A 24,956-nucleotide genomic window follows, 5' to 3' on the forward strand; every position below is an offset into this window, starting at 1 on the left:
GGCAGATGTTGACCTACACCCTGTCTCTACCCTCAGATTAGGCTGATAGTTGGGGTTCACTTAGCATCATATCTGTGACACTGTTCCCCAGCACACATTTGACACTGACCAGTGCTGAAATGTGATGCTCTTGTACAGGATCTCTGCACTGTGCAATTCCAGGTGGTGCCATGCACGTCACAGTTTTGCAAATGGCCCTCCTTGGTGTTGTGCAATGTACAGCCTGTGCAGCCATACACCGTAGCCCTGCCCAGTTGAGGGAGGCTGAGGCCGTGGCCACACACTCCCTGTGGGTCGTCTTCTCTGTGGTCCTGAAGGGAAGGCCCTTCAAGCAAACTGATGACACAAGGAACTTGCACCAGGCCTCCAGGGGCCACAGAACAATCATACTGATTTCCACCTGAATGTCCTTTACCACCCAAAGGGCAGCATCTTCCCTGGTTCCCGTCTCTGCCTGTAGTTCTTCCACCAGTACCTCCAACTTCGGGCTTACAAAATTCCTTATCGATTAGCATGGTGTATCACACGTCATTACTTCAGAACGAGGAACCCATCTTAAGGCAAAGGAAGTGTGAAATGGACATAGCATCACAGGATCTACTATGTTCTTAGCATCTGGAAACAAACATCGGAAGAGAATGTTGGAATGGCCTGTTAAAGTCTCATTTAAGGCACAGATTTCAGGACAACACCCTGGAGGGTTGAGGTGCATCCTCTAAGATGAGGTATAGGCACTGGTCAATGGGTGATATACAGAGTTGTTTCCTCTGTAGCTGTTCAACATGCATCCAGGAACCAAGAGGGAGAAGTGGGATTGACCCCTCCCACCATCACTCCCAGTGGCCGACTTTCAGACTTTGTGATTCCGGTACCTACAGTCTTATGCTCTATTGTGTCAGAAGATTTGGCTCTCATAGTAGGGGAAGGAGGGAAAAACTTCAGACAGGCATACCATAGGGTCTGAAGCTACACCTACTACCTGGACCCTTGGGAATCCCATTCTGGTAAACCAATAAGGACAGGTTGCGGGCAGACAGGGGTGATGATTGACTCTGAAAGCCATGAAGAGCTAGAGTAGCTATATGATGGGGGATGGAAGGACTACAACTGAAACACAGAGGTTCCATGCCCAGTGATAATGGTGAGCAGTCAATTACTGCAACCACTGCCTGACAAAGGCAAGGTAGCTAAGGCTCAGATCCTTTGGGATGAAGGACTAGGTCTCCCCACCAGGCAACAAACCCACACCAGTCAAAGTGCTGGCGACAAAGAGGGAAATCTATGGTGGTGATGGAGAAGGAGATGATAAATACCAATTTCAGTTTTGGGACCAGCTGCACCAGTGGGGACCATAGCTTGTTCTACTGACACCTTATATTATGTTTTTGCAGAGATTGTAGCTGACCACATTTGATGGGGTCTCTGAGGTGGACTGGATTTGCTGGAAGGCAGGAACAGATCTGAGTGATACAGGAGCCCTCTTGTGCTCCACTTCAAGTCCTCTTGGCCACAACTCTTACTCCAGCCACTGCTTTGGCAACCAGTTTTGCACAGACTTCACCCAGTTCTTAGCCTGCACAACCTGACTGTGCCTTGCCTTCGGCCCTTGCTCCCTTACTCCGAAAATCCTTCCACCTTGTGTCTCCTGGGCCCATCTCCTACATTTCTGCCCTCTCCTTCTCATTAGCTTTTTTGGTTCCTCGTGCCCTGTAAATATGTGTTCTCCCCAGAGTCCACTCTTTGCCTCCCTTCTTGGTGCACACATTCTCTCCATAAAAACTTGTCTATTCACATTACTTCTATCTTTATTTTTATTAAGCTATTTCCCAGATCTCCAACTTTACTCCTGTATTTCAGACCCACGCTTTCAACAGCTGGCTGGAGACCTGCATGAGGAAAACCAACCAATATTCCAACTCAGGTAGCTCTTGCCAGAGAATGATTATTCTTTTGCTTATATGAGAGTTGTGGATTCTACATATTTAAAGTATCCTATATTTTTAATAAAATGTTAAGGAAAGTGCACGCACACACACACACACCACTCTTGGGATCCTGAGCCAGGGGAGCTGGCAAGCATCCCTCCAGCACCCAGAATTCTCCGTACCTGATTTTGTTCTCCACCCTTCCGCCACCATGCATTTCATAATCATTCTGTAGATTTACATTCACCAGTAATCAAAGCCAACAATCTCAGTCATGCATCCCAGTTTCTGCCTTCATCTCCTATATATCTAGCTCACTCCCCCATTACCAAACTCCAGCAATGCTTTGCCCCACAATGACCTAAGGTCCACTGATCCTACCACCTTTCCCAGTGCCTCAATCCCTAGATGTCCCCTCTTCCCTCCTTGCCAAATTTAATTTCCTCACCCAATTCTTATAATTTCTCCCTTCATCACAATCTAATTCCTTTGCACCTCTTTCACTTTGTGATACTAACTTAGAAAAATGACAGACCAGGTTAAATCCAGCCCTCCACCTACTCCACACCTGCCCTCATGCACCTGAACCTGTCTGCAGAAAAAAAATGCAAACTGCTGACTGTTTTCTCTCTAAATCCATGACCATGAACCTCAAGCACATCTCAACTGTAGCCAGGCAATCATCCAATACATCCTAATCCTATAGCCCTGAATGACGATTTCTTCACCTGTCTTCCCCTCAGACCTCCAACACCTTCTTTAGCTTCACTCTTTACTTGCGATCTTGCTTCCCATTTTACTGAGGAAATGAAATTTGTCAAAAAAGAACTGCCCTGGACTCCCACCTACCACATCTGTGCCAGCATACTCTGTATTACCTCCTTGACTGTAGATAAACCATCTGTGTTCCTGACTAAAGCCAATCCCTCCCCTATTCAAGGACATCTCTACAGTAAATCTACCTTCTCTCTCACAGCATCAGATTTTCCCTCTCTACTCTTTCCCATAAACATACAATCATACTATTATTTCTCCCATTTTCTTTTTTTTTAACATCTTTATTGGAGTATAATTGCTTTACAATGGTGTGTTAGTTTCTGTTTTATAACAAAGTGAATCAGCTATACATATACATATATCCCCATATCTCCTCCCTCTTGCATCTCCCTCCCACCCTCCCTATCCCACCCCCCTAGGTGGTCACAAAGCACCGAGCTGATCTCCCTGTGCTATGCAACTGCTTCCCACTAGCTATCTATTTTACATTTCGTAGCGTATATATGTCAATGCTACTCTCTCACTTCGTCCCAGCTTACCTTTCCCTCAAGTCCATTCTCTACGTCTGCGTCTTTATTCCTGTCCTGCTCCTAGGTTCTTCAGAACCTTTTTTTCTTTTAGATTCCATATATATGTGTTAGCATACGGTATTTGTTTTTCTCTTTTTGACTTACTTGACTCTGCAGGACAGACTCTCAGTCCATCCACCTCACTACAAATAACTTAATTTCATTTCTTTTTATGGCTGAGTAATATTCCATTGTATATATGTGCCACATCTTCTTTATCCATTCATCTGTCGATGGACACTTAGTTTGTTTCCAAGTCCTGGCTATTGTAAATAGAGCTTCAATGAACATTGTGATACATGACTCTTTTTGCATTATGATTTTCTCAGGGTATATGCCCAGTGGTAGGATTGCTGTTTCGTATGGTAGTTCTATTTTTAGTTTTTTAAGGAACCTCCATGCTGTTCTCCATAGTGGCTGTATCAATTTACATTCCCACCAACAGTGCAAGAGGGTTCCCTTTTCTCCACACCCTCTCCAGCATTTACTGTTTGTAGATTTTTTGATGATGGCCATTCTGATTGGTGTGAGGAGATATCTCATTGTAGTTTTGATTTGCATTTCTCTAATGATTAATGATGTTCAGCATTCTTTCATGTGTTTGTTGGCAGTCTGTATATCTTCTTTGGAGAAATGTCTGTTTAGGTCTTCTGCCCATTTTTGGACTAGGTTGTTTGTTTTTTTGACATTGAGCTGCATGAGCTGCTTGTAAATTTTGGAGATTAATCCTTTGTCAGTTGCTTCATTTGCAAATATTGTCTCCCATTCTAAGGGTTGTCTTTTTGTCTTGTTTATGGTTTCCTTTGCTGTGAAAAAGATTTTAAGTTTCATTAGGTCCCATTTCTTTATTTTTGTTTTTATTTCCATTTCTCTAGGAGGTGGGTCAAAATGGATCTTGCTGTGATTTATGTCATAGAGTGTTCTGCCTATGTTTTCCTGTAAGAGTTTTATAGTGTTAGTGTCTGGCCTTACATTTAGGTCTTTAATCGATTTTGAGTTTATTTTTGTGTTTGTTGTTAGGGAGTGTTCTAATTTCATTCTTTTGCATGTAGCTGTCCAGTTTTTCCAGCACCACTTATTGAAGAGGCTGTCTTTTCTCCATTATATATTCTTGCTTCCTTTATCAAAAATAAGGTGACCATATGTGCATGGGTTTATCTCTGGTCTTTCTATCCTGTTCCATTGATCTATATTTCTGTTTTTGTGCCAGTACCATATTGTCTTGCTTACCGTAGCTTTGTAGTATAGTCTGAAGTCAGGGAGCCTCATTCCTCCAGCTCCGTTTTTTTTTTTCTCAAGATTGCTTTGGCTATTCAGGGTCTTTTGTGTTTCCATACAAATTGTGAAATTTTTTGTTCTAGTTCTGTGAAAAATGCCATTGGTAGTTTGATAGAGATTGCACTGAATCTGTAGATTGCTTTGGGTAGTATAGTCATTTTCAAAAAGTTGATTTTTCCAATCCAAGAACATGGTATATCTCTCCATCTGTTTGTATCATCTTTAATTTCTTTCATCAGTGTCTTATAGTTTTCTGCATAAATGTCTTTTGTCTCCTTAGGTAGGTTTATTCCTAGCTATTTTATTCTCTTTGTTGCAATGGTAAATGGGAGTGTTTCCTTAATTTCTCTTTCAGATTTCTCATCATTAGTGTATAGGAATGTAAGAGATTTCTGTGCATTAATATTGTATCCTGCTACTTTACCAAATTCATTGATTAGCTCTAGTAGTTTTCTGGTAACATCTTTAGGATACATGTATAGTATCATGTCATCAGCAAAGTGACAGCTTTACTTCTTCTTTTCTGATTTGGATTCCTTTTATTTCTTTTTCTTCTCTGATTGCTGTGGCTAAAGCTTCCAAAACTATGTTAAATAATAGTGGTGAGAGTGGGCAACCTTGTCTTGTTCCTGATCTTAGTGGAAACGGTTTCAGTTTTTCACCATTGAGAACGATGTTGGCTGTGGGTTTGCCATATATGGCCTTTATTATGTTGAGGTAAGTTCCCCTTATGCCTACTTTCTGCATGGTTTTTATCATAAATGGGTGTTGAATTTTGTTGAAAGCTTTTTCTGCATCTATTGAGATGATCATATGGTTTTTTTTTGTTGTTGTTGTTTTTTGCAGTACGTGGGCCTCTCACTGTTGTGGCCTCTCCCGCTGCGGAGCACAGGCTCCGGACATGCAGGCTCAGCGGCCATGGCTCACGGGCCCAGCCGCTCCGCGGCATGTGGGATCTTCCCAGACCAGGGGACCACTATGGAAAACAGTATGGAGGTTCCTTAAAAAACTAAAAATAAAGCTACTGTATGGTCCAACAATCCCACTCCTGGACATATATCCAGAAAAGATGAAAACTCTAATTCAAAAAGATACATGCACCCCAATGATCATAGCAGCACTATTTACAATTGCTAAGATATGGAAACAACCTAAGTGTCCATTGACAAATGAACAGATAAAGAAGATGTGGTACTGTATGGCACACAAACATGTAAAGACAGGGAAATATGTTCAGTATAGCACATAACTACTTTTTTATTTTAGTTTATTTTTAATTTTTATTGGTGTATAGTTGATTTACAATGTTGTGTTAGTTTAAGGTGTAGAGCAAAGTGAATCAGTTATACATACACATATATCCACTCTTTTTTAGATTATTTTTCTATATAGGCCATTACAGAGTATTGAGTAGAGTTTCCAGTGCTATACAGTAGGTCCTTATTAGTTATCTATTTTATATATAGCAGGGTGTATATGTTAATCCCAATCTCCCAGTTTATCCCTCATCCCACCCTAATAACCATAAGTTTGTTTTCTACATCTGTGACTCTATTTCTGCACATAACTACATTTTTGTTAAAGTAAAGACATTTTCAACACTACATTATGTAGGATGTGGAGTTTCAGCTCCAGGGGTAGCTGCAGGGTCTTCAGTTCCAGCCTCCCCCATGAGTTCTGCTGTGAACTGCAGGTAGATGCTCCTTCAGTCCTCAGGCCCAACCACATCCAGCTGCCATCTGGGCCAGGAGCAATGGTCAGGAGCACATCTACCTCCTGGTGGTTTTTATAACCATAGAACAACCATCTTCTTTCCTTTCCTAATGGGGATGCTTTCCTTTTAAACATTTAAAACTCTAACAGAAGAGATTTCTAATTAAAAATAGCAGACTAAACATCTCTGTTTATTTCCATTCCCTCCCACATCCTCACTAAAATTAAAGTGAAGGACTAAAAAATGGATAAATCTACAGCCACAAGAGAATGAAAGGAGGTCCATCAGCTGATAAGAGATTTTGACAAAATTCTAGAAGACGGGAAGCAAAAGAAGGAGTGACAAGTAAAGTAGCAGAATAAAGGAAACTGCAGATTAGAATACTGGCACAGAGAAAAAATACAGAAAAGAGCTGTTTAGCCCTACAGAATGTCAGAGAAGTTCAGTTCTCTAAGGAATCAAGTAGAGTAGAACAGCGGAGGGCAAGTAGGGTTGAAAACAAGGAGGCTAATTAAAATCTATATAAAATAGAAACAATCCCCCCATTCTCCCCTTTCTCCAGTTCCCCTGTGGTCAAACCAGACATCCATCCTTTAGGGAGGAGAATAGAGTTTCTTTCCCTACAGAAATGAGTGGCCCAGAGAATAGAACTGCACATTATGACATTAGAGGATCCCCCAGCATAATGGCCAGCTCCCGTACAATCACCCCAAAGCAAAGCCCACCCCCAACTCAACACACACAGAAGGCTCCTGATGTCCTTTTTGTGTCACGCTCTTAAATAGGAGCAGTCAGTCAAGAATCACTAGAAATTTGAGGAAGCCTTCCAAAATAAATAAAATCAAGATTTTAAAAAATGACTCAACTGAGTTCCCATGGGATACTGATAGTTTCTTACATCCACAACTCTTCACACAACCACCAAAACCCATACAAACTAACAAGGAGAGCAACTCAAATCACATATAATCTATATCTATACCATAACTACAAGACAGAGATCCCACAAACTTTAATTTACATGTAAGAGGCAAATTAAACATATGATATCAGCAAAGCTGGCTCCAAAGCTCACTCCAGAGCTCTAACTGGAAAGTCAGGTGAAGACTGCAGGGAAGAAGGATGGGTTCAGGGGAATCCTAGCAGTGGAAGCACATGAATAAAATTCACCACTTCAAAAAGAGAGGGTCTCATCTTGAGTAGAGGAATGCTAAGAATCCTTCTCCAGCTCCAGCCCCGGATGCAGCAGCCATCGTGATGTTGATGCCCAAGAAGGACCTGCTTGTCATTTATGAACTCTTTTTAAGGGAGGGGGTGATGGTGGCCAAAAAAGATGTCCACATGCTTAAACACCCTGAGCTGGCAGACAAGAATGTGCCCAGTCTTCACATCATGAAGGCCATACTGTCTCACTTCGCCAGGCTACAGGAAGGAACAGTTTGCCTGGAGACATTTCTACTGGTACCTTACCAGCAGGGGTATCCAGTATTTCTGTGATTGCCTCCATCTGCCCCCTGAGATGGGCCAGCCACCCTGCACTGCAGCCGTCCTGAGACTGGCCACAGCCCAAAGTTCTGGAGGGAGAACAACCTGCAAGACTCACACAAGCAGAAGCTGACAGAAACGCCTACAGACCAAGCATTGTGCCCTCTGGTGCCAAAAGGAGAGTTAAGGCCAGGCTGGGTCAGCAACTGAATTCCAATTTAAAGGTGTGTTTGGCCGTGGATGTGGCTGGCCACCTCAGTAAATCTGGAAGAGATTGTTTAGTGTTGAATAAACGTGTAGGAAGGAAGGAAGGAAGGGAGTGAGGGCAGGAGGGAGACTGAGATTAGGTCTGCCACCTGGCAGGCCAGAGCACTGGCCACTGAGGAATCTAGGAGAGGCTCAAAAATGCACAGAACCAAAAGTAACAGTCTTGGAAAGCCTCCACTCATAGGGAGAGGAAGGCTGCTTAGAAGGGGGAAGCATTACTTGGAGACTGGAAAATGGTGGAAAGTAGAAGTCCTACAGAAACAAAAGAAAATTGCAGAATCAGAAGACACACTAATCTCTCTCTCAGAAAACCACAATCTATTAAAGAAATTTCACTACACTTATCAATAAAAGAAGGCATTCCTGAACTAAGAATCTTAGTAAACCACCCAAGCCCTTTACCTCTCCCCACAAAGAAACACCTGTTATTAGCAGGCTGGGAAAATTCAACACACTTTTAAATAAACAAATCACAGGCAGCATCTATACCAAGCCACTTTGAGAAGAAAACAATAAGTGAGAGTCTAATATGTTCAGCTGATGAATTTATTCCCCTCCAAAACAACAAAGAAATGGATGAAAATCATGACACACTATCCAACACAAATTAAATATTATTAAATAGGCATTTGAAGGTATAAAACACCAAAATTCAAATTTTCTGGATAGAAATGGACAAAAACCAAGATGTGAAATGAGTTAATCAAACTCAGGAAAGAGATAGAAGAAAAAGTCAAATAGAAATATAAACAGAGAAGCAAGAAAAAATACAATCCTGCAGCCTGTGGAACTGAAACCACATTCACAGGAAGATAGACGAGATGAAAAGGCACAGGGCTATGCACCAGATGAAGGAACAAGATAAAACCCCATAAAAACAACTAAATGAAGTGGAGATAGGCAACCTTCCAGAAAAAGAATTCAGAATAATGATAGTGAAGATGATCCAGGACCTTGGAAAAAGAATGGAGGCAAAGATCAAGAAGATGCAAGAAATGTTTAACAAAGACCTAGAAGAATTAAAGAACAAACAAACAGAGATGAACAATAAATAACTGAAATGAAAAATACACTAGAAGGAATCAATAGCAGAATAAGTGAGGCATAAGAATGGATAAGTGACCTGGAAGACAGAATGGTGGAATTCACTGCTGCAGAACAGAATAAAGAAAAAAGAATGAAAAGAAATAAAGACAGGGCTTCCCTGGTGGCGCAGTGGTTGAGAGTCTGCCTGCCGATGCAGGGGACACGGGTTCATGCCCCGGTCCATGAATATCCCACGTGCCATGGAGTGGCTGGGCCCGTGAGCCATGGCCACTGAGTCTGCGTGTCCGGAGCCTGTGCTCCACAACGGGAGAGGCCACAACAGTGAGAGGCCCGTGTAACACAAAAAAACAAAAAAACAACAAAAAAAGAAATAAACACAGACTAAGACAACATTAAACACAACAACATTCACATTATAGGGGTGCCAGAAGGAGAAGAGAGAGAAAGGACCCAAGAAAATATTTGAAGACATTATAGTCGAAAACCTCCCTAACATGGGAAGGGAAACAGCCACCCAAGTCCAGATGGCGCAGAGAGTCCATACAGGCTAAACCCAAGGAGAAAACACCGAGACACATAGTAATCAAATTGACAAAATTAAAGACAAAGAAAAATTATTGAAAGCAGCAAGGGAAAAACGACAAATAATATACAAGGGAACTCCCATAAGGTTAACAGCTGATTTCTCAGCAGAAACTCTACAAGCCAGAAGGGAGTGGCAGGACATATTTAAAGTGATGAAAGGGAAGAACCTACAACCAAGATTACTCTACCCGGCAAGGATCTCATTCAGATTCAATGGAGAAATCAAAAGCTTTACCGACAAGCCCCTCTACTCCTGGGGCCCCGGACCCCCCTCACCGAGCACATTCCCCAGCACCCAGTAGCCCTGTTTGGATTCTCAAACTGGGACTGGTGACCAGTAAGGCTCAGCCTTTTGGTTGCTTCCATGTACCTTCCAGAGGGTAAGGGAATAGTTGGTTGGGATAAGAGAATTCAGCACCACCAAATCAGCTCTACAACAAATGTTAAAGGAACTTCTCTAAGTGGGAAACACAAGAGAAGAAAAGGACCTACAAAAACAAACCCAAAACAATTAAGAAAATGATAATAGGAACATACATATTGATAATTACCTTAAACATGAATGGATTAAATGCTCCAGCCAAGAGACACAGGCTCGCTGAATGGATACAAAAACAAGACCCATATATATACTGTCTACAAGAGACCCACTTCAGACCTAGGGACACATACAGACTGAAAGTGAGGGGATGGAAAAAGATATTCCATGCAAATGGAAATCAAAAGAAAGCTGGAGTAGCAATTCTCATATCAGATAAAATAGACCTTAAAATAAAGAATGTTACAAGAGACAAGGAAGGACACTACATAATGATGAAGGGATCAATCCAAGAAGAAGATATAACAATTATAAATATATATGCACCCAACATAGGAGCACCTCAATACATAAGGCAACTGCTAACAGGTATAAAAGAGGAAATCGACAGTAACACAATAACAGTAGGGGACTTTAACACCTCACTGACACCAATGGACAGCTCATCCAAACAGAAAATTAATAAGGAAACACAAGCTTTAAATGACATAATAGACCAGACAGATTTAATTGATATCTATAGGACATTCCATCCAAAAACAGCAGATTACACTTTCTTCTCAAGTGTGCATGGAACATTCTCCAGGAAAGATCACACCTTGGGTCACAAACCAAGCCTCAACAAATTTTAAAAAATTGAAATCATATCAAGCATCTTTTCTGACCATAATGCTATGAGATTAGAAATCAATTACAGGGAAAAAAACGTAAAAAGTACAAACACATGGAGGCTAAAAATTACATTACTAAATAACCAAGAGATCACTGAAGAAATCAAAGAGGAAATCAAAAAATACCTAGAGACAAATGACAATGAAAACACAATGATCCAAAACCTATGAGATGCAGCAAAAGCAGTTCTAAGAGGGAAGTTTGTAGCAATACAATCCTACCTCAAGAAACAACAAACATCTCAAATGAACAATCTAATCTTACACCTAGAGGAACTAGAGAAAGAAGAACAAACAAAACCCAAAGCTATTAGAAGGAAAAAAATCTTAAAGATCAGAGCAGAAATAAATGAAATAGAAACAAAGAAAACAATAGCAAAGATCAATAAAACTAAAAGCTGTTTCTTTGAGAAGATAAACAAACTTGATAAACCATTAGCCAAACTCATCAAGAAAAAGAGGGAGAGGACTCAAATCAATAAAATTAGAAGTGAAAAAGGAGAAGTTACAACAGACACCGCAGAAATACAAAGCATCCTAAGAGACTACTACAAGCAACTCTATGCCAATAAAATGGACAACCTGGAAGAAATGGACAGATTCTTAGAAAGGTATAACCTCCCAAGACTGAACCAGGAAGAAATAGATAATATGAACAGACCAATCACAAGTAATGAAATTGAAACTGTGATTAAAAATCTTCCAACAAACAAAAGTCCAGGACCAGATGGCTTCACAGGTGAATTCTATCAAACATTTAGAGAAGAGCTAACACCCATCCTTCTCAAACTCTTCCAAAAAACGGCAGAGGAAGGAACACTGCCAAACTCATTCTATGAGGCCACCATCACCCTGATACCAAAACCAGACAAAGATACTACAAAAAAAGAAAATTACAGACCAATATCACTGATGAATATAGATGCAAAAATCCTCAAGAAAATACTAGCAAACAGAATCCAACAACACATTAAAAGGATCATACACCATGATCAAGTGGGATTTACCCCAGGGATGCAAGGATTCTTCAATATGCGCAAATCAATCAATGTGATACACCATATTAACAAATTGAAGAAGAAAAACCATATGATCATCTCAATAGATGCAGAAAAAGCTTTTGACAAAATTCAACACCAATTTATGATAAAAACTCTCCAGAAAGTGGTCATATAGGGAAACTACCTCAACGTAATAGAGGCCATATATGACAAATCCACAGCAAACATCATTCTCAATGGTGAAAAACTGAATGCATTTCCTCTAAGATCAGGAACAAGATAAGGATGTCCACTCTCACCACTATTATGCAACATAGTTTTGGAAGTCCTAGCCATGGGAATCAGAGAAGAAAAAGAAATAAAAGGAACACAAATTCGAAAAGAAGAAGTAAAACTATCACTGTTTGCAGATGACATGATACTATACATAGAAAATCCTAAAGTTGCCACCAGAAAACTACTAGAGCTAATCAATGAATTTGGTAAAGTTGCAGGATACAAAATTAATGCACAGAAATCTCCTGCATTCCTACACACTAATGATGAAATATCTGAACAAGAAATTAAGGAAACACTCCCATTTACCATTGCAACAAAAAGAATAAAATACCTAGGAATAAACCTACCTAGGGAGACAAAAGACCTGTATGCAGAAAACTATAAGACACTGATGAAAGAAATCAAAGATGACACAAACAGATGGAGAGATATATCATGTTCTCGGATTGGAAGAATCAATATTGTGAAAATGACTATACTACCCAAAGCAATGTACAGATTCAATGCAATCTCTATCAAATTACCAATGGCATTTTTTACAGAACTAGAACAAAAAATCTTAAAATTTGTATGGAGACACAAAACACCCCGAATAGCCAAAGCAGTCTTGAGGGAAAAAAACGGAGCTGGAGGAATCAGACTTCCTGACTTCAGACTATACTACAAAGCTACTGTAATCAAGACAGTATGGTACTGACACAAAAACAGAAATATAGATCAATCGAACAGGATAGAAAGCTGAGAGATAAACCGACACACCTATGGTAAACTAATCTATGACAAAGGAGGCAAGAATATACAATGGAGAAAAGACAGTCTCTTCAATAAGTGGTGCTGGGAAAACTGGACAGCTATATGTAAAAGAATGAAATTAGAACACTCCCTAACACCATAAACAAAAATAAACTCAAAATGCATTAGAGATCTAAATGTAAGACTGGACACTATAAAACTCTTAGAGGAAAACATAGGAAGAACACTCTTTGACATAAATCACAGCAAGATCTTTTTTGATCCACCTCCTAGAGTAATGGAAATAAAAACAAAAATAAAGGAATGGAACCTAATGAAACTTAAAACCTTTTGCACAGCAAAGGAAACTATAAACAAGACAAAAAGACAGCCCTCAGAATGGAAGAAAACATTTGCAAACAAATCAATGGACAAAGGGTTAATCTCCAAAATATATAAACAGCTCATGCAGCTCAATATTAAAAAAGCAAACAACCCAATCAAAAAATGGGCAGAAGACCTAAGTAGACATTTCTCCAAAGAAAACATACAAATGGCCAAGAGGCACATGAAAAGCTGCTCTACATCACTAATTATTAGAGAAATGTAAATCAAAACTACAATGAGTTATCACCTCATACCAGTTAGAATGGGCATCATCAGAAAATCTACAAACAACAAATGCTGGAGAGGGTGTGGAGAAAAGTGAACCCTCTTGCACTGTTGGTGAGAATGTAAATTGATACAGCCGCTATGGAGAACATGTATGGAGGTTCCTTAAAACACTAAAAATAGAATTATCATGTGACCCAGCAATACCATTATTGGGCATATACCCAGAGAAAACCATAATTCAAAAAGACACATGCACCCTAAGGTGCATTGCAGCACTATTTATAATTGCCAGGACATGGAAGCAATCTAAATGTCCATCGACAGATGAATGGATAAAGAAGATGTGGTACATATATATATAATGGAATATTACTCAGCCATAAAAAAGAATGAAATTGGGTCCTTTGTAGTGACGTGGATGGATCTAGAGACTGTCATACAGAGTGAAGTAAGTCAGAAAGAGAAAAACAAATATTGTATATTAACACATATATGTGGAACCTAGAAAAATGGTACAGATGAACCAGTTTGCAGGACAGAAATTGAGACACAGATGTAGCGAACAAACTTATGGACACCAAGGGCAGAAAATGGCAGGGGTGGTGGTGATGGTGTGATGAATTGGGAGATTGGGATTGACATGTATACACTGATGTGTATAAAATGGATAACTAATGAGAACTCGCTGTAAAAAAAAATTTTTTTTACAGATGTATATGTATGACTGATTCACTTTGTTATAAAGCAGAAACTAATAAAAATAAAAATAAAAATAAATTTTTTAAAAAAAGAGAAAGATCTCAAATCAATAAACTAAACTTAAAAAAAAAAAAAAAAGAACCCTTTCAGCCAGGACATTCGAGATAGTTCTTTTGTCTACTGGAAAAAAAAAAAAAAAAGAAAAGAAAAAGAAAAAGAAATATATACAAATATCAACTCAATATGTTGTACACCTGAAGGTAATATAATGTTATAAGTCAATTATATCTCAATAAAATCTTTAAATTTTTTTAATTAAAAGATTTCAGAAGTAAAGATTAAATCACAAGATGCCCAAAGTAGATGAAAATTCAACTGAAAATATAATAAGAGATATAGCCAAGAGAAAAATAAATAAATAAGGAGGTAAAATGATCAAAGAAAAGATGATAGCTATAGAGAATAGGCAAAAAAGATTTATATACATATAATTGGAGTTGCTGAAAAAGCAAAACAGAACAATGGAATGAAACTAATATTTAAAACTATAATCCAATAGTGATTGTAGTAATGATTATACAACTATATATGACTTGTCAAATCTCATCAAATTACACACTTCAAATTGGTGAATTTTATTTTATATAAGTTATACCACCATAAAGTAGATTATAAATTAAATAAATATGAAGTGTTTAACCCCAAAGAAATATAATCCCAGAAAACTTTCTGAAAGTAAAAATGGCCTAAATCTACATGTTGAATGCACCTATGTACATAGGAAAATTGACCAGAATAGTCAACTCTGAGATATATCAGAGTAAAACAATTTTAAAGGTAAAGAAAAAAATCCTCTTGGCAAATTTTCCAAATCAAATACAAAGTAAAGAAAATCAAGTTGTCATCCTATTAGATAATCATTAGTGCAAAACTAAAAAGATAGTGAAAGAAAGTATAACTGACAATTTGACCAGAAAAAATGAAATTATAGAAAATATTTTATTAATTGAAAAGAACCAAAAAGGAAGAAAAAAGGGAACATGAAACAGATGGGTTCATCAAATTGACCAGTGCTGAAAGAAGAAATTAAAAGTTCAAGAAGTGTGGTGTTTTTTTAAAAACTGTATTTGGCATTTAAAATTTTCCAATAGTTCTGGTTATAACAGAGTAACTAGCACTGGACTAGCCCTCCTGCCATAAATAATTACAAAACTAGACAAAATGTATAAAGAAACTTTTTTTAGATATTGTGACAACAGGTAGTACAGAACCGTGATCCCTAAGAGAAGAAACGCCCATATGAGCTCCACCATAACCTGGCTTTCTTCTTGGGGACAGTTTCTAGACCACAGTACAAAGAGGTAGAGCCCAAGCAGAGAACAGTGGGCTCACTGAGCTGAAGAGGCAGAAATTAGATTTTAGGGCTGTTGAAACAGCTGAAATTTGTGAGGCACCGTACTGAAAAGGAGAGAGCTGTAAGAGAAGGAGATTCAGAAATCTGCATGGGGGTCCCCTCAAGTGGGTGACTGAATATTCAGCTGAGCAGAGAGAGATGAGAGTCTTCAAAGCCCGGCAGAGAACAGCTATTGAGAAGTTGGGAGCCACACAGAGATTCCAGCGGTCTCACAGGACTGGGAGACATAGCAGTTCCAACCAGCCAGAGTGGCTGAACAATGGTGCAGTTCAATTAAGGCCTCAGAAAGGCCACATCTTAGGAGTAGAACTAGTCTAGCCCTTAAGTAAGGAATACTCTAAACCAGTCCTAACAAGGCTTAAAACAAGCCTTGAAGAAAAAAATCAAATTGATTCACCAGTAAATCGATTGCCTACTAAAATGAACCTCAACAAACTTTAAAGCCACATAATTCCCACAGCATAGAATGTACAATGTACACATGACAATCGAAAATCAATGGACAGGTGAAGTAGCAGTAAAATGTGATTCAAAATCAAGGAAAAAAAGTTAAGAGAAACAAACTCAACATGATAGGAGGTGCTGGAATTAACAGCCACAGACTTTTAAAAGGCCATTATAAAAATGTTTAAGGGGGCTTCCCTGGTGGCGCAGTGGTTGAGAATCTGCCTGCCAGTTCAGGGTACACAGGTTCGAGCCCTGGTCTGGGGAGATCCCACATGCTGCGGAGCAACTAGGCCCGTGAGCCACAACTACTGAGCCTGCACGTCTGGAGCCTGTGCTCCGCAACAAGAGAGGTTGTGACAGTGAGAGGCCTGCGCACCGCGATGAAGAGTGGCCCCCACTCACTGCAATTAGAGAAAGCCCTCGCACAGAAACGAAGACCCAACACAGCCAAAAGTAAATAAATAAATAAATAAATAAATAAAATACAACAAAAATTGTAAAACAAAAAAAAGTTTAAGGATTTAAAGGGAAAAACCGAACATAGTGAGTGAACAACTGGGGAAATTCAGTAGGTAAAGGGAAACTATTAAAAAGCATCAAATGGAAATTCTGGAATTGAAGAATACAATATCAGAAATAAAAAATTTGCCAAATGGGTTGAAGGGCAGATTAGACAATGCAGGAAAAAAAAGATCAGTGAACTTGAAGGCAAGTCAATAGACCTATCCAAAGTGAATCACAGGGAGAAAAAAAATGCAAAAATTGACCAGAGCCTTAGTGACATGTAGGACAATATTAGGCAGTCTAACACATGTAATTGAAGTCCCAGGAGAGGTGAGATATTATAGCATGCAAAAATATATTTGAAAAAATAATGGCTGAAACATTTCAAACATCTCAGATATTATGAGAAAATATCACCCCACAGATCCAAGAAGCTCAAGTGCTAAAAAACAAAGATAAATAGAAAAATCTTAAAGGCAGAGAAAAATGAAAAAAAAATTAAACAGTGATAAAACATTGACTTAGAAATAACGCAAACCAGAAGACAATGGAACGACATCTTTAAAATACTGAAGGGGAAAAAACTGCTAACCTATAACTACAATTCATGCAGTGAAAATATCCTCCAACAGTAAAGGCAACCAATAAAAGGAACCAGAGCTCCTTGGAGAAATAGCTGATTCCAGGACTAGGACATGGAAAGTACAATATGAACCTGGGACATCTCATAGAGCCAGGAAGTACTGATCAATGTGGAGGGAATGGTTAAGTCTGAAAATCTTCATTTCGCAATCATCATAGTAAAAAAATTGGCTCAGGAGAATAGGTGTTAAATCTATAGCGAAGTTGATAAGGAGCAGGATATTTACAAGGTCTTAAAATTTCTCCGCAAAGATGGCTTATTAATTGCAAGGAAAAAACAAGTTGATAAAGCAGACAACACCTTGACTGGGTAATCCAAATCAACATCACCAGCGATGGGCTGGTGAGCATGTGTGCCTTTAAATGTGATGTCCTGAAAAGAACACAATGTCACATGTATATTATTACTGCCCAGGATGTGTAAGCTAAATCTAATCACAATGAAACAAGGAGATGCAATCTTAAGTGCATAAAATTACCTAGGGAGTGTACTTGCCAAAAATGTTTAACATAATCAGAAAAATGCAGAGTGCAGAACATTCCACAAGATGGCTAGCCTAAGCTCTTCAAAGTCAGTACCACGAAACCTACCCAAAAAATTTGTAAGGGAGAACTGTTCTAAGTTAAAAGAGAATAAAGAAACATAATAACTAATTGTAATATATGACTCTTCACCCAATCCTGGATCTAAAAAAAAAAATGCTATTAAAGTAAGTTTGGGCACAAATGGTAGAATTTAAATATGAACTGGATATCAGAAGATATTATTCAATTAGCGTTAGATGTTTGGAGTGTGGTAATGACCTTGAGGTAAGTCTGAAAATGTCCTTATTCTTAAAAGAAATATATGCTGAAGTATTTAGGACTAAACTGTCATGATGTCTACAATTATTTTCAAATGATTCAGAAAAACAAAAAACTAGAAATAGAGAGAAAGCAAATGTGGCAAAATGTTAATGACTGATGGTTAGGAAAAGGATATATGAGCATTCAGTGCACTATTCTTTCAACTTATATGTAAGTTGAACATTTTTTAAATAAAAAGTTGAAAGAAAAATAAAACAGTAAAAATGACCTTGGAGAAAACAAGGCTAACTCTGGGAACAAGAGAAAATATGCATACAGGGACTTCCCTGGTGGCACAGTGGTTAAGAATCCATCTGCCAGTGCAGGCTACATGGGTTAGATCCCTGGTCTGGGAAGATCCCACATGCCGCGGAGCAACTAGGCCCGTGCGCCACAACTACTAAGCCCGCATGCTGCAACTACTGAAGCCCGCAGGCCTAGAGCCCACGCTCCATAACAAGAGAAGCCACCAAAATGAGAAGCCCATGCAGCGCAATGAAGAGTAGCCCCTACTTGCCACAAGTAGAGAAAGACTGCGCGCAGCAACGAAGACCAAACACAGCCAAAAAAAGGAGAAAAAATATATATATACACACACTCACACACACACACAGTGTCCTCAGGGAAACTTGAGACGCTATTACAAGCGTAAAAAAGAACAGGATACTCTCAAACCAGAAAATTCCATAAAGAAGACAACACTCTTAGAAATTAAAAATTTGATCATTAAAAAAAATTCCAATAGAAGGACCAGTAGATCAGAAAATAGATGTGAAAAACAACAAAATAGGAAGTGTGAGAGAAAAGATAAGAGCTATAGAGGATCAGTCCAGGATTCCAACATCTGACTAATAAAAGCCCTAGAAACTGGAAATAGAAACATGGGCGGGGGGAGTATTTTCAAAAAATAAAACAAGAAAATTTCCTAGAGCTGAAGAACATTTGACTTCTATCCAAGATCCCAGAACAATGAATGAAAAATAACTCCATTGAGGTATACTTACATCATTTTTGTGGAAGTTCAAGATGCTGGGGGTACAGAGATGGTTAAAAGATTCCAAAGATATAAACAAACACACTGACATGTCACCTACAAAGAACCAAATGTCAAGCAAGGTTCTGAACATTTTGACCAGATAGCTTGATGCTCACAGCCACTGACAGAGTGCACCTCGTACCAAGAGGTCTCCCTGGGGAAGGCCCCTATACTTTGCCCAACACCACTGTTACTGGCATATCTTTCTTTTTCATGAGAAACTGAATCACCAGAGAGCAGGAATACCAACTTATTCACCTTTATATCCCTGTCTCTTCTTTATTTCTAAAGTTCTGCAAAATATATACAAAGTTCTTTTTTTTTTTTTTTTTTTTTTTCCCGATATGCGGGCCTCTCACTGTTGTGGCCTCTCCCATTGCGGGGCACAGGCTCCAGACGCACAGGCTCAGCGGCCATGGCTCGCGGGCCCAGCCGCTCCGTGGTATGGGGGATCTTCCCTGACCGGGGCACGAACCCGTGTCCCCTGCATCGGCAGGCGGACTCTCAACCACTGTGCCACCAGGGAAGCCCACAAAGTTCTTTTGAATAAGCTATAGTCAGTCTCTGTCTCTCTGTCCTTATCTCATCGTTTCCTTCCCTCCCATTTTCTGTCCCCTTCTTTCTCTGATCCCTTGTTCATCCTGGAAACACTGATCAAGACCTAGTGTGCTGGGTCAGGGACTATCAAGTGAACAAAGACCATTAGTGGTTTCCAGGAGCTCACAGCTGTGAGGAGACAGACCCCATGCAGCACATGGCCCTCCGGGGAGCCTGGACATCTTCCTCCCCAAATTACAGCACAGAATCCAGATGTACCTACACAATAGTTTAAAGTTTCCTATTCTTAAACTTGAGTTAAACACAGATTGAATTTTCTATTTTTCTAATTTAAACATTTAGCTAAGTTTTAACTTATGGAATTTTGTAAAAGGTCAGGGGCTCCTTAGGGAAGAAAATGTTCCTCCTTCACATCATCCAGGGAGAATCCATACGTTCCTTCCATCTTTGTAGCCCCTCCCCCTGTGAGCTGTTCCTTGAAACAGGAGGCCACAGGATGCAGACGAGGCCTCATCAGCAGAACTGGGCCTGATGATGACAGTGTGAGTGGCCCAGGGACTCTGAGTGCCTTGGAAGGGGGACTGGGAGAGCGAGGCTCTTCGCTAACAGTTCCCAGAGGAGCATCTCCCCCTAGTGGCCACAAGTGGGAGCTGCAGTGCTCTCAGCCTAAGAAATGCCAACACAGTGTAGGGCTTTCCACACATATCCTCCACCCCATTCCACCCCACCCCTACCCCGCAGACGCTGCACTCCCTTTTCAGAGTCTGGCCTGTGTAAAAGACACAGGCCACCTGGATCTCCGTTTATACAATCTCCCTGGGTCCTGGGTGGATCTTACAGGTGTGCTGGACTTTCCTTGTCTGTGCCAGACAGAGCCCCTGCCCGCCCAGGTCTGTTCTGTGAGGGCAGCTGCTTCCCGTCGCACCCCTCTGGGCATCAGAACCTTGATAACAAGCTTAGCAACAGCACTCTTCCCTTGCACAAGTTCCTTCTAAGGCCAGGGGAGAGGTCTTAGCAAAATGTTCATATGGGGCTTCCCTGGTGGTGCAGTGGTTGAGAATCCGCCTGCCGATGCAGGGGACACGGGTTCATGCCCCGGTCCAGGAAGATCCCACATGCCGCGGAGCGGCTGGGCCCGTGAGCCATGGCCGCTGAGCCTGCGCGTCCGGAGCCTGTGCTCCACAACGGGAGAGGCCGCAGCAGTGAGAGGCCCGCGTACAGCAAAAAAAAAAAAAAAAAAAAAAAAAATGTTCATATGGACACATGTTTAGGCAAAATCTACAAAAGTAAGATATTTTTGGTATTATTTTTCCAAAAGAGGGTCCCACAAACTTTTTAAGCTTTCAACCACACAAAGTCTATACATATCTGACCCTAATGGTTGCATAGGGGCCACTTGGTGTAGAGCTCTCTGAATAGTTCTTCCACTCAAATGTCCAGTCCCCAATCCCACTTCACCCCCTGGAGGCTGCAGAGAACTTTGACAGGGCAGTCTGTGCGGGGGTCAGGAACATGGGTTTACAGGTCAGACAGATGTAGGTCTACCTCCCACTTCTGTCCCTAGGCATGCTACTTGATTGTGCCTCTCTTTCTTCATCTGAAAAACAGGGATAATAATTGTACAACCTCTTTGGGCTGCTGTGAGTACAGAATCAGAGAATGCACAGAAAGTCTTCTGTTTGATGCCTGACCAGTAGGAGGCTCCAGGAATAGTGGTTACGGGAAGGTCCATAAATAGATACCTACCCTGGGAATAAATATATATACCCCTAACTTCAATTCAACTCTCTATGTTAAATTGGACCAAGTAAAACTGCCAGTATTTCACTGGTTTTTGGCCTACAAAAATGGCAGTTTCACGTGATTTCCCCTAATAGAACATACGATGGCAATAATTACATAGGGTGGCCGGGGTGTGGCTATTGGTAGGGACCCCCAGTCCCTCATGGTGTATCTGTGCTTTGCCTGGAGAGGCTGAAGAGGCAGTTTGATTCCTTGCTCTCTTCTCCCTCCAGGAGCCCCGCTCTGTAGCCATAAAAACCTCTGATATAAAATAAGTCCTGGGATGTAATGTACAGCATGGTGACTATAGTTAATAACACTGTCTTGCATATTTGAAAGTTGCTGAGAGAGTAGATCTTCAAAGTTCTCATCACAAGAAAACAATTTTTGTAACTGTGTGGTGATGGATGTTACCTAGACTTATTCTGGCGATCATTCTGCAATATATACAGATATTGAATCATTATGTTGTACACCTGAAACTAATATAATTTTACATATCAATTATACCACAATAAAAAAACTTATTTAGAAAGCTCTCATCAGCCAGACCACAGAGGGTCCCCCTGCCCCCAGCACTCTATGAAATGCTGTCCCCTGCTGTCGGTCCCTCTGTGGCACCACCTGCTCTCTGGACCACAGCTCCTGTTTGGGAGGTGCTGGGGCTCTCCTGGCCTCTTCCTATCCCAGTCCTTGGCACCTAATCCAGAACCTCTCTTTCCTCACCCGATGCTCAGGAGAGCAGGGGAAAGTCTGGTGGGGAGGGCGCCAGGCCCAGATGGAGTCCACACTGCAGAGGCCCCACCTGGTGGCCAACCTCCTCTAGCCTAAAGCTGTCCCTGAGAATCACAATCTCACAAAAGTACCCTCTGGCTGCCTTATTTAACTAGTTCCACCCCAAGTGGCCCCCAGGCCACACACTCTCTGAGAACACACGCAGAATCCCAGAGCCCCTGCCACGGGCATGAAGCACAGTCCTGACAGACAACTGGGTGCTCAGCTGGTCCTTCAGTCAGACCACAATCCCAGGAGCCCTCAGAGATCAGAGGGGAGAATGCCACGCAGACTGTGCCATTGGAGTTCTCTGAGAAGCAGAGGCTGACTGAGCTGGGAGGAACCAAGGTCCACCAGGGTGAACGCAATGAAAGAAGGGGGAGGAAGAAGGGCGGGATGGACAGCCATCGCGACGCAGGCATGTCAGTTTCCACCAGCCCCACGGGAGCTCTGGAACAAAGATGTCCAAGGTTTCCTGTTCAGAGTCCCTCACTGGGCAGAAATAGCCAGGCCCTATGCCATGGTCATGCTCACATTGGCTGGGCTCAGCTCAAAAATTGAAACTGACCTTGAATGTGGACCCAGACGTCGAGGCTGTAAGCTCACCTCAATCCTCGAAGCTTCTCGAAGGAGAGAAGCAGGCAGTGCAGGTCTGTGCCTGCCACAGTGCATGCCTTGTGCTGCGTGGACCTGCTTTTCCACACATATGGGGCAGACTCTGGGGGCCTGTCTTCTTTCAGGAAACTCTACAAGAGGGAAGTTAGGGGGATGAAATAGAGACCCCATTCACTACAGGTGGTCTTGGGGCCACAGCTTGTACCCATCGCCTCCCTCCTCTACCATGTATTCTAAATTCCTCTTAGCTACCTCTTAGCTGCCACCTGTAGCTGAGGGCTACAGGTGGTAGCCCTCAGCTACCACCTCTGCGGTCTCAGTGGTTTACCTGTGGTATGTCATACCTTGGTATGACCCAAGCCCTAGTTCTTGAGGAGTCTGAGCTCCTGGAAACAAGGAAATGCACCATCCAGATCCTCCTTCAAGAAAAGACGTGCTGACCTGCTGGGAGGAGTGTGATTGCTGACCATCTCCAGCTGTTCATTTCATCGGCATGGGCCCCAGCCCATAACTGAGCAAGGTGGCGGCACAGGGCCTAGCTTTGTACCAGTCTTTGCTCTGGAGCTGCCCCACTGGGTGGCAGTTTATCATATTTGCATTTCCATCTGACGGCTCCCCCTGCTCAATGCTGCCTTCTTTCCTGTCACGGCTATTACCCTCCAATGAAACCCCTGCACCTAACTCTGCATGCCTAACTCTGTCTCAACAACTGCTTCCTGGAGAGCCCAACCTGTAACACTTGGTACCAGGATTGGTCCAAGAAAGCATCCACCATGGAAGAGGCACCATGCAAACAAAATGACCCAGGCAGCTTTTATCGGTGGCCACCCCATTGCCAGCACGATGGACACGTGAACAAAGTAACAATGATGGCAGAGACAGAGGCTATGCAAGGGCCCAACAGCATGGATTCACACTTAACAAGGACAATCTAGCTGCTGCTGCTTGTGAATGTCCAATGGGCCAGCAACGCGGACCAGTGCTAAGCCCCGTGTGTGCTATTCCATGAGGAGACCAACCAGCCACATGGTAGCAGGTTGACTACATTGGGTCCCTTCTATCCTCAAAGGTCAACAGTTCATTCTCACAGGGATAGACATCTAGTCTAGGTGTAGGTTTGCCTTTCATGCCCATAAGGTCTCAGCCAGCACTAGTGGTTATGGAATGCCTGATTCACAGATGCTGAATCCCGTACAGCACACATCTGTTCTAAAACTGTACCCAAGATTTGTTTTCATCGTGTATGGTGAGACATGCAGATGTGAAAATGATTGTCATGAAGGAAGAAATTTATACTCACAGATTTCTAGAAACGGGCCTTCCATGCCGTGCCACACAGGACCACCTAGGGAAGGACCAGTGTTGTTCAGGATGCAGAAGAGGGGCAGAGCGTAGCTTGAGCCTTTAATAGGGTTCTTGTGAGAAGGAATGGGCAGGGCAGGGCGGTACTCTGAGTCAGTTTAGGATTGCATAGTTTGAATGGCTTCCTTGGGCTCTGGGCTATAGAGGTGGACCCTAGTTGATAATTAGTACCTCGCCCTGGGGTGATTTGGAACAAGGTACGTGAAAGTTTGATAAAGGAGCTAGTTGGAGATGAGCTCTGGATTGGTTGGTTCGTATATCAAAGGCGTACTTGCAGGGAAGTTGTTGGCTATCTCTAGAAATTTGTGAGCCCTGGGAGGGGCAGTCTCTCCAACATCAAGGCCCCAAATGCCAGAGGATCAAGAATACAGGAAACGAGAAAATATAGTCAATACAACATCCAACCAGGGGATTCCCTTACAGCAAAGGAAGCAAGGCATAATCACAGGATTCACTGGTGATATCACCTGCCACACCACTCAGAGGCAGAAGTTCAGGGATTCGGTGTCTTCCAGGGTATCCAACCAATGTGTCATGGTCCCACAGACCTGCCTTGGGTCAGGATTCAACCATCTTTGGAGCTATATTATACCACTCAGCCACTCTGTCTATTAAATCCTGACCTTCAACTCCAGCTCTTTTTTCTTCACCCACTGTATGAGATGAAGGATTCTTTGTAAGATGCCAAAGAAACCCTCAGGCTCTCACACTTGTTTTCAGTTGTTTGTTAATTGCCCTCAGCTTTTCATTATGTGTCTGTGGGTTATCGACCCAATTATTAATTCCCATCTATC

General features: G+C 41.4%; 1 pseudogene across 1 annotated transcript; it reads left to right on the forward strand.

The window, feature by feature from the left end:
• Positions 1-7,520: 7,520 nt before the first annotated feature.
• On the forward strand, positions 7,521-8,010 carry LOC307053031 (small ribosomal subunit protein eS10-like; annotated as a pseudogene). The gene has a single exon. The product of its transcript is annotated as a small ribosomal subunit protein eS10-like (transcript).
• The last annotated feature ends 16,946 nt before the right edge of the window (positions 8,011-24,956 follow it).

Source organism: Hyperoodon ampullatus (genome assembly GCF_949752795.1).
Source record: "Hyperoodon ampullatus genome assembly, chromosome: 5".
In the NCBI taxonomy this organism is placed as follows: Eukaryota; Metazoa; Chordata; class Mammalia; order Artiodactyla; family Ziphiidae; genus Hyperoodon; species Hyperoodon ampullatus.